Below are 17,338 nucleotides of genomic sequence, written 5' to 3' on the forward strand. Positions count from 1 at the left end.
AAAGGATTGCGAGAAAACTGATCAATATTATAAAGTACACAAGAGAATACTATTTAGAAGAATAAATTTATACCATTGGAGAATGTGTTGGCCAGTATATTGACAAACATATTATATATACTCATGAAAGCTATGGACACTTTGGTGTTTTTAAATGTTTGAACATATTACAGGAATACGTAGAATTTCACAATATGGCAATAAGAGTAAGAAAATTAATTTCAACTTGTGTTAGATGCCTGCGAATGAAGGAAAGTAGCAAAGCTTGTCAGGGTCAGATTCAAAATGTACTACATTGTTGCTATCATTTTATATGGCTCATTGCCATCAAAAAAGGAGAATAATGGGTTATATATGTCATAGTGTGCATAAAATTATGCCTTCTATGGAAGCAACAAGTGGAGCACTGGTTTCAAATATAAGAATGGATGCCTGTAAAACTGATTTCTCATAATGGATCACAGTTTGTCTCTCCATCTTGGAAGGCATTTAATGAGAGGACTGGAATAAAACGCATTTCAGTATAGCAATTCCAATCCCAAACAAATCAGGTTTTGACAGGTGTGAAAATTACTGATCTATCAGTTTAATAAGTCGAAGCTGCAATGTACTAACGCGAATTCTTTACAGACAAATGGAAAAACTGGTGGAAGCTGACCTCGGGGAAGATCAGTTTGGATTCCGTAGAAATATTGGAACACGTGAGGCAATACTGACCCTACGACTTATCTTAGAAGAAAGGTTAAGGAAAGGCAAACCTACTTTTCTAGCATTTGTAGACTTAGAGAAAGCTTTTGACAGTGTTGACTGGAATACTCTCTTTCAAATAATGAAGGTGGCAGGGGTAAAATACAGGGAGCGAAAGGCTATTTACAATTTGTACAGAAAGCAGATGGCAGTTATAAGAGTCGAGGGGCATGAAAGGGAAGCAGTGGTTGGGAAGGGTGTGAGACAGGATTGTTGCCTCTCGCCGAAGCTATTCAATCTGTATATTGAGCAAGCAGTAAAGGAAACAAAAGAAAAGCTCGGAGTAGGTATTAAAATCCATGGAGAAGAAATAAAAACTTTGAGGTTTGCCGATGACATTGTAATTCTGTCAGAGACAGCAAAGGACTTCGATGAGTAGTTGAACGGAATGGACAGTGTCTTGAAAGGAGGGTATAAGATGAACATCAACAAAAGCAAAACGAGGATAATGGAATGTAGTCGAATTAAATCGGGTGATGCTGAGGGTATTAGATTAGGAAATGAGACACTTAAAGTAGTAAAGGAGTTTTGCTATTTGGGTAGCTAAATAACTGATGATGTTCGAAGTAGAGAGGATATAAAATGTAGATTGGCAATGGCAAGGAAAGGAAAGCGTTTCTGAAGAAGCGAAATTTGTTAACATCGAGTATTGATTTAAGTGTCTGGAAGTGGTTTCTGAAAGTATTTGTATGGAGTGCAGCCATTTATGGAGGTGGAACATGGACGATAAATAGTTTGGACAAGAAGAGAATAGAAGCTTTCGAAATGTGGTGCTACAGAAGAATGCTGAAGATTAGATGGGTAGATCACACAACTAATGAGGAGGTATTGAATAGAATTGGGGAGAAGAGAAGTTTCTGGCACAACTTGACTAGAAGAAGGGATCGGTTGGTAGGACATTTTCTGAGGCATCAAGGAATCACCAATTTGGTACTGGAGGGCAGCGTGGAGGGTAAAAGTCGTAGAGGGAGACCAAGAGATGAGTACGCTAAGCAGATTCAGAAGGATGTAGTCTGCAGCAGGTACTGAGAGATGAAGAAGCTTGCACAGGATAGAGTAGCATGGAGAGCTGCATCAAACCAGTCTCAGGACTGAAGATCACAACAACAACAACAACAATATTTGCCTATCATCCGGCTAGCAATCCTGCAGGGAGATATAGGAGGAAGACTGATAGGTTGTGCAGGACCTACTGCAATCATAAACACCAGTCTTGAAATAGCTGATTTTGGAGATGCGATGAACTGTTTGCAACAAAAATCCACAGGTTTTTCACCACATAAAATACCATTTAAAAAATCAGATAATGTCATTAATAAATTTATTGAGTTGCAGGACTGTAAAACTATTTCAGCACAAGAAAAAGAAGTTGTTGTTTAACGAAGACACAAGGCTAATCAAGAAAGCAGAGATATGATGCTGGAGTTACACAGATGAAGACAAAAGATTTAGTCTTAGTTAAGACACATGAGAGATCCAAATTGTTAGCTGTCGAGTCAAAAAAGTTCTTTGACGCGGTATGTATATAAATCCATTTGAGATATTGACAAACCCAGACGCATATAAACCGATTCATCCGAAACCTGGCAAACTGCTTGGACCAAGGAATATAACAGATATGACATCATGTATTCAGGGAGCTCAAAGAATGACTATGTAAATAAATTGAGGCTGCAAATTTAGTTGTTGATCGAAAGGATAACTTTTCTCTGACAGTATTTTTCATGTGCTAGTTACAGTTGATGGCTTGGTTAAGAAAAACACATTTAAATGTTGACATGAAATTTAATTGGCTTTTTGTATTAATAAATTGTTTAAAACTTCAGGAGAACATACATTTGTACTATTTGATGTGCCATGGCAGGCACAGGGCTCCTACTGTTGGAACATTTCTGCACATTAGTTTCTGTGCTACATACATTCCTATCCGATCCTTTTAGTCTTTTGGAAACATTTTCTTCCATTAATATCGTCATTCGTAACTACTTAAAATTACTCAATTATGCTGATACATCAAAAAATACACTGATTTAATGCTGGTGCATTAATTAGATTCAGTTATTGAAAAGCACTTGTAATTACGAGTGACAGTGTTTAATATTAGGAAGGTACTAATGAACATTGCCTCTATTAACACTATTTGAAGACACTTAATGATATTGAACAACTGAATATTTGTTTATACTATTTGAAAAGTGGATCAGTTTGATAGAACATGCTACATAATAGATAGCGAGTGCTACACAATTTTACTGATTTCACATTGTTGTGTAAGGACAGAAACATACACTGTTCAAAATTTTGAAGATGATTGAGGTAATCTATATTCTTGAATAAATAGTGACCGAACATTTCTCACTTAAGTGGAGAGTTAAAAAGACTTTTGCCCTCATGTTGTTTACCAAAATTTTCGCTATTTGATACATGTTTATGTGATCAACCATTGTAGTTAGTTATACGATTTACCTATATTCACTAATATTTTTGCAAGCTTATAGGAAACTTTCTAATAGTTTTGTGTGTCATAATTAATACTCGCAATACCAGTGTGCTCGTCATTGGACGAATTTGATATCCGATCACATTAAGTGACACTTATATCGTTGCTATAGACCTACACGATGTACGTAGACTTATATTTCTGCTATTACATATACAGTTGTCATGTCGTAGAAATTAATGTGCATACAGTTATTTGTTCCTCTGTATAAGGTACTACAAATTATGTACGTGAACCTGGTTTTTGCATATAAATATTTCAAGTGCGTGTCATAATGGTTTCAACATGTCCTTTAATTAATATCTTAACTCTAAGCAACACCAAGCATTCGAGATTCTTATTTTATGAGCGGTATCATGTGTGGTTTGCAAATCTTTGAGTGATGAACCGTAAATGTAAATTTGTACTTCCTAAATGTCACAAATAGTACGCAAATGCCTTAGTCCACTACGATGTTTTGTAGCAACAGCGGATAACGGAATACGGCAAAAAGCACCGTTGAAATCAGATTAGCCGTAAGACGAAGTTCCTCAATTCGCCCAAACATTCGTGGTGCCGTAAGCCACTGGAAGGTAGTTGCAAGAGGAAAAAGCGTCGCCCACCCACATCAGTCTCTTCCGAATTCATAAAGCGCACCACCGTTGACAGCCGCAGGGGTAACGGACAGTTCGGCGCCGTTCCACCCTCGGTGTAGCCCGAAGTGCCAGTCCCGTCCGAATGCAAACTTTTTGCATCAACGTGATGTTTGCCCTCACTTTAATAAGCCGTAGTATCATCATGCAGAAAACCAATGTCCCACAGGAACATGTTACATTGTGTGCTTTATCACCATTAGCCGCTCCTAAAACAATTTGCGACTACTGCAACAAACGTGGGCACATAGGCCATTTCCGTCAAAACTACAGGGAACGAAAACAAACTCAACCTGCGTATGCCCAACAAATTAATACTGATTCAGTTGAAACCGGTGAACTCCTGGTACACAGGCACCATGTAAATGCTTGCGCTTTCTCTCTCTCTCTCTCTCTCTCTCTCTCTGTGTGTGTGTGTGTGTGTGTGTGTGTGTGTGTGTTTCCACATACAGACAACCAAATCTATCTCTATATATATAAGGGCAATGACCTCATAGACTGATCATCGCAGCCGGCCGCGGTGGTCTAGCGGTTCTGGCGCAGCAGTCGGGAACCGCGGGACTGCTACGGTCGCAGGTTCGAATCCTGCCTCGGGCATGGGTGTGTGTGATGTCCTTAGGTTAGTTAGGTTTAAGTAGTTCTAAGTTCTAGGGAACTTATGACCTAAGATGTTGAGTCCCATAGTGCTCAGAGCCATTTGAACCATTTTTGAACTGATCATCGCACAGCCTAAACCGCTAGGGACGCAAACTTGAACTATCGAGAGGGTGATGATCTTATACTGTAAGTACCCTTTAAGAAATTTTTTTCGAAATTCCGTTCTTAAGGGGGTGAAACAGGGGATTAAATGTGTTTTGAATATTATTGGTAATAACGCAGTTTTGAAAGAACTAAGAAAATTGGTATTTGGTCTCTCGGTCAGAAATAGAGGAATACGTATTTCACCATTTCTGGAAATTTAGCACCTTTGCGTATGAAACAGTTGGTAAAAGCTTTTTCGAAAACATATTGTTAAAGAACTACTAAATCATTTCCCACGCTACGTCTATGAAAATTGGTGTTTGACTTCTCGGCTGGAAATAAAATATATGTGTTTCACTGTTTTCGGAAATTCAGCACCGAAGGAGATGAAATAAGGGATGAAAGTTTTTATGCAATTCTCATTTTTTACGCATTTTTGGACCTAAATTTATGACAATGTGTATTTGTCTTTTCGAACAGAGATAAAAAACAACGTGTTGTAGTGGTTTGAGAAATTCAATCCCTAAAGGGGTGAAATACGGTCTGACTGATTCATTCACTCATCATCATCCATACGAAACCGCTAAGGATAGAAAAATGAAATTCGGAAAGTGCTTTATCTTATAACGTAGGCATCGTTTAGCAAGGGTTTGTTCGAAATTCCATCCATAAGGTGGTCAAGTAGGATGTGACAGATTTTTTGAATATATGACGCTATTAAGGCAATTTTCGAGCTATAGCAACAGAAATTGATATTTCAATTCTGTCAGAAACTAAATTGAATATATTAGAAAATTCAACCACTAAGGAGGTAAAATGGCGGGAGAATTTTTTTTTAGGAAATACTTCATTATTAAAGTACCAACGAAGCTTTTTTTGAAGCTACGTCTGCCGGCCGGAGTGGCCGTGTGGTTCAAGGCGCTACAGTCTGGAACCGGGCGACCACTACGGTCGCAGGTTTGAATCCTGCCTCGGGCATGGATGTGTGTGATATCCTTAGGTTAGTTAGGTTTAATTAGTTTTAAGTTCTAGGCGACTGATAACCTCAGAAGTTGAGTCACATAGTGCTCAGAGCCATTTGAACCATTTTTGAAGCTAAGTTCAAAAATGGTTCAAATGGCTCTGAGCACTATGGGACTTAACATCTATGGTCATCAGTCCCCTAGAATTTAGAACTACTTAAACCTAACTAACCTAAGGACAGCACACAACACCCAGCCAACACGAGGCAGAGAAAATCCCTGACCCGCCGGGAATCGAACCCGGGAACCCGGGCTTGGGAAGCAAGAACGCTACCGCACGACCACGAGATGCGGGCTGAAGCTAAGTCTATGAAAATCGGTACCTGACTTCCAGATTAGGTGCAAAAAAAATACCTGTTTCAGTGTTTCTAAAATTCAACCCATGTCGGATGAAACAGGGATGAAAATTTTTATGACAATATTCCGTTGCCTTAAAACGATTTTAAAGCTAACTCTATGAATATTTATATTTGTCTTCTAAAGAAATATGTGTTAGAGGGTGAATATTTCTGTGGAAATATCATTACAAGAAAAGGTAGCATTAACAAATATATACGGCTCTAGCTGCCAGAGCCACTTTTTGGTCAGAGGAACATCGGGAAAATGACCGTGCCTTAGTTAACGTGCGAAATTTGAAAGATAATGGAATTCGAGAACAAAATAAAATTTCGATTGAAGGAAAACAAAACAAATCTGAGCAAACCATACAGTCAACGTGAGCGAGGCAGCAGGTGCTAAGTTATTTTTAAATTTGAACTATATTCCAGACTGACCGCTAGTTTAATCAGTGAACGTAGAACCGCAACCACAATGTTCTACAGTCCGTAGTTAACTCGCGTCAGTTACCAAATGAGACAAGTTACATGTAAGATATCTGGTACTGCACGGTACTAGTAGCTCTAAACTGTAACGAACATTTCAGCATCTCTGTACCAAACGACGGAAACGTTTTAGCTGTGTACAGCATCGTAATTTTTTATTTAGGAGCGCGGGACTCCATTTACATGGTTCCACCTTTTAATCCTTATAAGGAAATAGACAATTTGTCTTAGTAATCTGCCAGATTATTTAAGCGAAGTCGTGGATTACCATTCTAGTCTCACATTGTAAGTCATCTGCTACCCAACCCATGCCAATTGCACTGAGCCTTACGAAAGAAAGAGACATATCGCGCGAAATGAGGATATTTTACGTAGTTACAGAAGTTGTACAACACACATTTTGAGGGTCAAGAAACGATTTTTAATCTGTTACTTGAGGTTTGAAAAACAGTATTAACATACAAACTGTAATGGATAATACTGTACCTGCACTTGCGTGAAAACACCACGATACAATCATTTCGGCACAAAATAGCCAAGAATGGCTCGACTACAAGCCCCGGGAAATGAAACCGTGAAGAGGATACGAAACTGGACGTGCGAGTCAATCTACGGGGAGAGCAGAGAGACCGAATAACACGTACGTATGAGCACGAAGCAAACACAGGGTGCCGAGCAGGAGTTACTGAGTAACCAAACACCGAAACACAGCACTGCGCGAAGCGTTGGTAAAGTCCGAGGTACACTACCGCAGGAAAAAAAAATCGTACGCCGGGAAGTGGCGTCGATTTTCATCCGACGTTGCCACCCATGGGATAGAAGATGTAGTGATAATAGTTTTAACGTCGTCCGCCAACGGATAGCGTAGTGGTATAGCTATCAGAGCGCCATCTGTATCTACACTTTAAAAGGGAATGCTTACAGCCAGAAGACCAAGTGTGGTGCAAACGTGTGAAGCAAGGTGGCTACCATTCCACCGCAACGCACCCGTGCTTCCTACAGCCGACTGAGCGAGTCTGAAAAGGGTCAAATTCCGGACTTCCGAGGGGTGGGATAGTCTTTTCGGAGAATTACCACACAAGTTGGTGGTGTTAAGCCACTTGTGCAACGACGCTGATGTCAGTCGTCACGTGAACGTTCTCACACCAGTACACGAGGTGCTTGACGTCCATCCAGCACAGACACCGGCTAGGATCGTCGTACTGTAAGAGCAGCAGTGGAATGTCGTACAGCCACCACAGCACAGATAAGAGGCTTGTTAGCACAACCATGTCAACACGATGTTTCAGCTGTTATTATCGATGGACCACAGGCAGTCAACCTCTAGCCTGTCTTCCACTCAGGTCACAGTAACGATGTGTACGGTCCCGACTGGTGCCGTGAGAGGATCATCTGGAAGGTGGTATGACGCGTTGTGGTCTTCGGCGATGAAAGCATATTCTGACTGCAGAAAGTGATGGTTGTTGGAAAGTACGGCGTAGATCTGGTCAGCGCTGCCTCGTACAGTTCTTTGTCCAAGACACGCTGGCTCCATCCCGGCGTTACAGTCTGGGAAGCGACAAGGTACAACTCTTATTCACCTTTGGTATTTCTCAAGGGGACGGTAATCAGCGCTCGGCGGTTCGTTCTTTTGCCGTTCTTGTAACAGGGGGATGATTTGTTGTTCCAGCAGGATAATGCTCGCTCATACACTGCCCTTTAATCTCAGTGTGCTCTTCAAGACGTATAGCAACTTCCCTGGCCAGCACGATGCACGATCGACTGGATGTCAGAGTCAGCGGCTGCATTACTACCCGTAGGGGCTACGCCACATACTAATACGGGTGTTTCAGCATGGATCCATACCAGGTACCTCAGAACCGCTTCAGCTACTGAGCCGTAAGTGTTATCATTTGATGTACTCCTAAGCACTGTTGAAACAATAAAATGTGAGAGATCTGGAAACCTCTAAAACATTGCACAATTTTTTTTTTTTTGGTATTGTGTTTTAGGGCCGTGTAAGAACTACAAAGCGTGACCTATTTCAGATGGAAAGTAAACACCAGGGTCAGTGACTCTACCCATAGAACAGTTAGTGCACTACCTCTTTCGCAGTATTCTGCACCATTCTGCTGCGATACCCGTGCAATATTCTATCTCTGAAAGCTTTTTTGAGGATAGTCTACATGAGCTAGTTGTAAAAGTAAGTAATGAAACTATTTTCTGGAAAAGTTTCACTAACTACTTTTGTTCTGGAAAACTGATCTTGCATTATGAGGTCACATAGAGGATATTGCATGCACATGTATGCATGCACATCATCATTTGAAACAAACATGTTTTCACATGTATTAATACAAGAAGTGATCATTTGGGGCAGCATATGCACTCGGCATCTTTTAGAGATATCTGAAACTATTAATTCAGAAACTAGATGTCCTAGGTGCGCTAGTAATCTTGATGAAGTTGTCACTGCTGTAAATGACCGGAATTATTTCAATAAATTGTGAGCACTTTCCGACAGATTTAACAGTACAGGTCTAAAACCTAATGGCAATGAACGTATGTTGTGTAATGAACACAGACGAAACCTATGTATTTGTACTGAAATATCAACCCACCAATCTTTTGAAGTCATACACTTTTTACCAGCCCCTAAAACCTGACAGAATTGCTGGGTTCCCTGCTTCAACCATTACGAAAAATATAGGCCATCTAAAACTGAGATAATACACAGCCTTCATAGGCTTAGCTAAGAAGGCTTCCCGTACATACCGTCTTCCTAATACAATACAGCATTCGTTACACCAGAACTGAAAGTACCATCGGCCCCTCCACTTGCACCCATAATGCTATGCGATCAATTACACTTGTCTTAGTGGCAGCTAGGATTAGTTGGATTAGGTGATATTATCGACCACAAATATGCTGTTAGACAGGAGTAACAAACTGCATATCGATCAAGGCGTTGAACTAGGCTAAAGCAAACTGTTGACAGAGAAAAACAATCAGTGTTAACGATATTACAGACACCAAGAAAGGTTTTGCATCACCACCGGTTCCCAGAACTACTAAAGGTAGACGTTAACTCTCGATATTTTATCACAGACAAAGCCCCTTTTACTGTTCAGAGATGTCACTAAACTCGCCGAAAGACGTAAACAACCATGCATGATCAGCGGCTATTAGACGGAGGGGGTCCGACAGCAGATCAGTTCCAGCCATTCCACCAGGGAGGAGGTACACAGCTCGTGTCGTCTGTAGTTCAACCATGCCTAGACGGTCAGTACCGAAGTTCGATCGTGTCCGCATTGTTACTTTGTGCCAGGAAGGGTTATCAACAAGGGAAGAGTCCAGGCGTCCCGGAGTGAACCAAAGCGATGTTGTTCGGACATGGAGGAGATACAGAGAGACAGGAACTGACGCTGACATGCCTCGGTCAGGCCACCCAAGGGCTACTACTGCCGGATTACCGCTACCTACGGATTATTGCATGGTGGAACCCTGTCAGCAATGCCAACATGTTGAATAATGCTTTCCGTGCAGCCACAGGACGTCGTGTTACAACTCAAATTGTGCGCAATAGACCGCATGATGCGCACTTTCACTCCCGACGTCCATGGCGAGGTCCAGCTTTGCAACCACGACACCATGCAGCGCGGTACAGATGGTCCTAGCAACAAACCAAATTGTCCGATCAGAATTGGCATCACATTCTCTTCACCGATGAGTGTCGCATATGCCTTCAACGAGACAATCACCGGAGACGTGTTTGGAGGCGACCCGGTCAGGGTGAACGCCTTAGACACACTGTCCATTGAGTGCAGCAAGGTGGAGTTTCCCTGACGTTCTGGGGTGGCATTATATACGGCCTATGTACGCCGCTGGTGGTCGTGGAAGGCGCCATAACGGCTGTACGATGAGTAAATGATATCCTCCGACCGATAGTACAACCATATCGCAGCATATTGGCGAGGCATTCGTCTTCATGGACGACAATTCGGGCCCCCATCGTGCACATCTTGTGAATGACTTCCTTCAGGATAACGACATCGCTCGACGAGAGTGGCCAGCATGTTCTCCAGACATGAACCCTATTGAACATGCCTGAGATAGATTGAAAAGGGCTGTTTACGGACGACGTGACCCACAAACCACTCTGAGGGATCTGCGCCGAATCGCCGTTGAGGTTGAGGTGTGGGGCAATCTGGATCAACAGTATCTTGATGAACATGTGGATAGTATGCTATGACGAAAACAGGTATTCATTAGGGCAGGAGGACGTGCTACTGGGTATTAGAGGTACCGGCATGTACAGCAATGTGGACCACCACCCCTGAAAGTCTCGCTGTATGGTATAACATGCAATGTGTGGCTTTCAAGAGCAATGGTTCAAATGGCTCTGAGCACTATGGGACTCAACATCTGAGGTCATCAGTCCCCTAGAACTTAGAACTACTTAAAGCTAACTAACCTAAGGACATCACACACACCCATGCCCGAGGCAGGATTCGAACCTGCGACCGTAGCAGTCCCGCGGTTCCGGACTGCAGCGCCAGAACCGCTAGACCACCGCGGCCGGCTTCAAGAGCAATAAAAAGGTCGGAAATGATGTTTATGTTGATCTCTATTCCAATTTTCTGTACAGGTTCCGGAACTTCGGGAGCCGAGGTGACGCAAGACTTTTTTTTTGGTGTGTGTATGTACCGTACAGGACAAAACCATCTGCTTCTGCAGAGTTAAATCCTGCCTGATTTATGACCACAAACCGCTAGCAGTACCTGAAATAGTATCTCACAGAAACATACCAGGAATTAAAGTACTCAGTAGTGTTTAAAAATGCAAATGAGTATTAAATTTTTTAGAAGCCAACTTCGAAACACGCTAGTCCTCACAGAAGTGAGGAAATCGCCACGCAGAATATGGTCTGTTTACAACCACATAGGTTTTTTAGCTCAGTCAATAGACACATTAGTGAATAATTCACAGAGACTGAACTTCTGATTACGCAAGTCATGGAATTAGGCAGGGCTGAAAAATTCTGTATCACTGGCAACATACAGGAGCACACAAAGATGTGAGAATAGTGCAGGAGAAATTCTTCTTAGTTGCTGTTCTTTACCAGATCTATAGTTGTCAATCTACATGGACCACTCCAAAAAACATTTCATGGTTCTATAGCAGAATAGATCATTAACATTAGGAGGTGCTCTAGATAGACATCGGCTACTTTTGATGTCACTCATGGTGGACAAATGAATTCAATGGCCATCAGAGATATCAGCTTCCAGCTATCCCATAAACATTTGTGTCTGAGGTGGTCATTTGGGCAGTCATTGTCAGCAGTGCGACAGCACCGCCAAGATCAGTATCACTGACATCAACATTGCCTTTCCCGCCACCAGCAGTGAATATTCCACATTCCCCAGATCTTATTTCCTCTAGCCTGCATAGCCAACTCGAAACTCTACTTTGCTCTCGCCACTGCAGTCGTTGCCAATGGGTAGGCTGCCTATCTACAAGCATAATGACGTCTCAGAGATTCTGCCCAAAATTCCAGTCCACCCGGGGGTATAACATGAACCCTGAAGTCACGTTTACAAGCTGCCGGCATCGTAGAGAGCACAGGCCAAGATTGGTGGCTCGATGGGACCTACAGCAATTGCTCTTCCGATTCTTCACAAGTGCAATCGCTTGAGACCTTACATGCCAATTTCAGTGGGTAGGGAAGCGTAATTGCACAGACACAGAGGAGTAAATTAAAGAACCCAGATGATGATACTGGCAGCTTGTCAACGTAATGACCAACGATTGTGACGGATTGTCTAGAACGACTATTAGTTCTTTACTTGATCCTCAAGTTTGTCGATAAGTTTGCTTTTTAACAAGCAGTAATACTGACCGGATAAGCTAACTAAAAGAGGGGGGGGGGGCAGATGTATGTATACTAATGTTTGCGGAAGGTACGTTGTAGAATGATATTTATTGTAACGACACACTGTATACGGAAGTGCTGGAGGACATGGAATCATCCGGCCACGGATGCGGGAGCAGTGATAGCGGGACTACATCAGCAGCCACGGAGTGGTGGGCGCTAATGCTGCATTATGAAGCCTTCTAAATAGGGATTTTGATCCGCAGTTATATCTTTAACACGTATTCTTGTCAACAGACGTAACTGAATCTGGCCAAGATTTTCACTAGTGTCTGATACTGAGTTGGAATGGTCAGTTATGGAAACAAGAGGTGCAGTGAATGCAATACATGTTTACGCAATATACCAGCTTGAGTTACAGAATTTATGTTTCTGTGATTGGTACTATTGTGTTACTGAAGTAATGACGTTTGCAGTGCACACTGATTTGAAGTTAGTAATCTCAACATTTTAATTCAGGTACAAAACGGTTACGTGAGTAAAAGTGAAGGACAGTTACTCCTGGGGGACCTATGTAGATTCTTCGATAGTCGAAAGTGTTTTAATCGTGGTCTGTGAGACAGGTTAACCAAGAATGCACAATCAAATTTTTATCAGTTTCTACATCTACGTGGTTACTCTGTTATTCACAACGAAGTGCCTCGCAGAGGGTTCAATGAACCACCTTCAAGCTGCCCCTCTACGATTCCACTATCGGACGGCGCGTGGGAAGAACGAGCACTTAAATTTTTCTGTGTGAGCCCTGATTTCTCTTATTTTATCGTGATGATCATTTCTTCCCATGTAGTTTCAATATCAAAGCTGAACATTACGCTTTTACTAGGAACATAGAGCCCCTTTTGCTGTTGATCGTACGTGGATCGATGTGTGGCACATGGCGTCAGCCAGGATGCGTGGTTATGAACCTTATTTCACACTTCAGGTAAAAGGGGACTACACACAGAATGCAGCTATAAGTTTTATAATACAAGCATTCTGTCCTCATCAGGATGTACCTACTATGTAACTAAGTCTTATTCGGATGTACTTATAGTTTGTACACTGTATTTAAAATGTTACTGCTTCTGATGTTGACGACATTTCGCGATACGACAGGAACGTCACTCGGTACCACTTGCTTCAGTGATAGTATTTGCGAGTAATCCTATCAGCGTTAAAGATTTTCAAATCTTACTGTGTGTTTGCTTCGTGTTTCTTTAATAAATAACTATGTTAATTAGTCAACTGTACTTAGGTGAATAGAGTGTGTTGAGTTCATATATCAAGGGGAAGAGTTCTCTACCTGCATCTTTGGGTTTTAAAGACAGACTACACAATGGATTAGACGTAAATTACTGTAAACTCGAACTTGCGGCAGTACGTTTTCCCAGCTGTTTGGATCCCTATCTGATAAAAGTCAGCCTGTTTATCTTACGTCTGAAACCCAGGGTTTCATTCGAAGTGCTCTACTTTGATGGCTAGTACGTCCTACATTTACGTTGAATATCTTGTGATTTGCTGTTCGCTCCTAACGTGGCCACTCTCAGTCAATTTTTTAATTTTTTAATTCACACTATGTTCGACCTTAAGCGATTTATCTAATGCTCATAAACATGGTAACTCATAGGAGAACTACCACTGAAGTACACAACTTCGGGCACCTTGAACCGTGATTTATTTTCAAAGAATATTCTTAAGAATTTATTTTATTTACTAGCGATTCATCAAGAACATTAACACATTTAATCGCACTATGTAAGCATGGAAGTAGTTGCCAGGGAGTAACTGATGAAATCATAACCAAATTACTTTTAACAAATGGGAATTTCATTCACTTTAATAGTGCCTAAAAGCTTCTTTTTTTTAAGAAAGATTTAAAATTGTAATCAGAAAGCACCCTCTAAATAACAAAGTTACAATTTATTCAGAGGCAGAAAGAAACAAGTTTTGACTATATGGGCTTTCGGGCAGAGAATCTTGCCGCTCCCTTTTGACATGGCCGTAGTTACAACGATCTCCCGTCTCACGGTGTCGCAGCTCGCACTGGCCAGACCGATCTCGTGGGTTGACTCCTGTTGCTCTCGTGTCGACCGCGAAGTCACTACCCCTCGATATACGCCGCGGCGCATTGGACTCATGTGGCGACCTCACATGCGCCGGTGCTCAAGACGGACAAGTCATCTTGTGTCTCAGTGCTGGACCGACCAACCGATCGATCGATACAACCGCCAATGACCATTGCTTGAGCGAACTCGAGCAGAATGGCGGCCTAACGCGCAGACTCAGATGCCGGAACTAAGCCCCGACCGGGCGACCACTCGCTGAGTTCTCTTACTGGCGGAGTGGAAAGACTCTCATTTTGCCGGCTTTAAAGGTTGATCCGAACGACAGACATACTAGCACTCCGAACGATAGATAGACAGACAGACAGACAGACAGACAGTAACTGCCTAACAAATGCGGACGAGAGACAGACTAGCAAGCTGGGGACGAGAGACTGACCCAGACAGACTCCCTGGCGAGCTCATAGCGCCCCTTAAGTGCACGTTAACAGGCGACCTTTCCCCCTTTCCCACCTGAGGGAGACACCAAAGCTGCGATTGCCACAGCGGCGCCACCGCCAGAAACGGAGGGCGACTGCTTCACACAACGCGCTGCGGCGCGCTCTTCAAAATAGCAATATTTACCACGGCTCACACATGTGGACACTTCATTTAGTTTTCCTAGCGTGCAATAGAAAGTAACGAAACATTCGTGGAGTCGTTCATTGTAAAAGGTATAATTAAATACAATACTTTCTGCTAGACGTTGCCAGGTCTGCCATCGAACTGTCCATATCAAGGGGCTACCAACAGTGTCTTCTCAACGATCCTTCAGAGAACGCTGCTGCGTATCGGCCTCCGCAGGAGGTTCGTCGTTCGTACAGCCATGCTGGCTGCTTTTCATTGGCGACGAAGGCTGGAGTTTGCACGTCAGTACCACAACTAGACGTCTACTGAGTTGCGATAGGTGGCATTTCCTGATGATTCATGTTTGCGCTCCGTCAGACAGATGGACACGTTGGTGTGTACAGCGTGAAAGCTCTGAAACCGAACACCACGCTACAATAATATGAAAGATACAGGCCAGAAGCAGTTCCTGGGTGATTTGAAACCATAATGAAGTGTGGACCTATGCTATTTGATTTTCCTTAACACGACGGCATCTACCAGCAGGACAACACAACGTGTCAGACAGCTAGCAGTGCACATGCGTGGTTAGAAGAGAACAGAGACGAATTTACCGTACCGCCCTGGTATATATTTTTGGCATTTATTATTTACTGATTGATTATAGAGTTTTTGTTGAGAATTCACCAGATTGAAACTCAAGCGAGAAACTCTGGGATCACCTCCATCAGGCTGTTTGCGCCATGGATGATCATCAATCGAGAAATGTAGCGCAGCTAGCCACGGCTTGTAGTCGGTATGGCTCCTCATCCGTGTAGGTATCTTTCACAAACTTACTGAGTCCCTCCTACTGCACGTCTCGCAGTGGTCCCAGATGCAGAAGGTGGGTATTCGGTCTTGACAGGTGGTTACAGTAATGTGACTGGACAGTGTAAAATTTAACTCTTCGAAATACAAGTAACGCATCAACTGACCAAATCTGATACTGTTGCTCGTCGTCAGTACTGAAACTGGCAGTTGGCATCCGTCCGCGATGGAAAACAGGAAGCTTAAATGCTCATTTTTTCTGATACATGGATGCACACATTGTGGTACGTAACCCCCAGAACGATCCACGTCCAATCACCATCATTTTCATTATAAGCCTCTGCATCAGTTGAAAAGTGGCTGTGAAACAATAAATTATTGATCAAAATTTTTCCACCATAAGATAGCTTCTTATTTCAAACAATGCAGTGCAACCTCTTTTTTTCCATATTGAGAGAACTAACAACTATTCGACAAGATCTAAGCTTCTTTGAAGTAGGAGAGTCAAAGATCGCACACTGCCGGTTGGTCCAGCACAGTATTATTAGACGTTTTTTATGACTGAACTGTTCGAGCAACAGTATCGGATGTAGGCGTCAGTTATCATGAAGCGGAGTCAACTCTCTGGGGAGCACCATTCCACTATAGTTGTTTTCGGCAGACTTGCTGACCCAGATACATTCTTCATTGTCCGATAGTTATCTACTGGCGTTCATCCTTCAACAGTCAAGAAAAGAACAACAACACGTTGGTTCTGTTTGGATGCATTTAGAAATAACGTCGCGTAGTTCATATTTCCGCATTCACCAAATGCACTTTGGAAAGACACGAATGCCACTCTAATGTCTTGCCGCGGGGAGATGTAGCTCAGTGTTTAGCACACTGGATTCTCATTCGGCGGGACGACTGTTCCAACCAGCGTCCGGCCATCTAGATTTAGGTTTTCCGTGATTTCTCTACATCACTTGAGGCAAATGCTCGGATAGCTCCTTCGAAAGGGCACAGTCGATTTCCTTCCTCACCCTTCCCTAATCCGAACTAGTGCTCCGTCCCTGATGATCTCGATGTCGACGTTAACGCTAACCTCCCCCTACTCCTCCGCCTACATGTCGGTGCTTATATACCCGCATCGGAGTCAGGCTATGTTCCACATACACTTCAACAACGCCCTCACACAGAAACTTTTTGATCGCACCTGAAATGAGGCAGCGTAGCGGAGAAATACTGGGAAGTTGTGTAACATCATAAGGCTCGCGGAGGCGAGCTACTGCTGTCAACAGCAGCTCTGTATGTGGCCGATGTGGCAGCCCCAGATACTGCAGCGGTTGTCGCAGGTAGGATGAGAGGCGTTACATCCGCTTTCGCAGGCCGGCAACCCGCAGCACTTTGATATGTGACGTGTGGTGGAATCACAAGGCGCCAGCCAGATACTACACTCCCCCTCCCTTCCGGAAAGAGTGCGGAGCCATGTCACTGCACAGATGGTAGCTGTGGCGGTGGCGACAG

The sequence above is a fragment of the Schistocerca americana genome, chromosome 7 (genome assembly GCF_021461395.2).
Source record: "Schistocerca americana isolate TAMUIC-IGC-003095 chromosome 7, iqSchAmer2.1, whole genome shotgun sequence".
Lineage (NCBI taxonomy): Eukaryota > Metazoa > Arthropoda > Insecta > Orthoptera > Acrididae > Schistocerca > Schistocerca americana.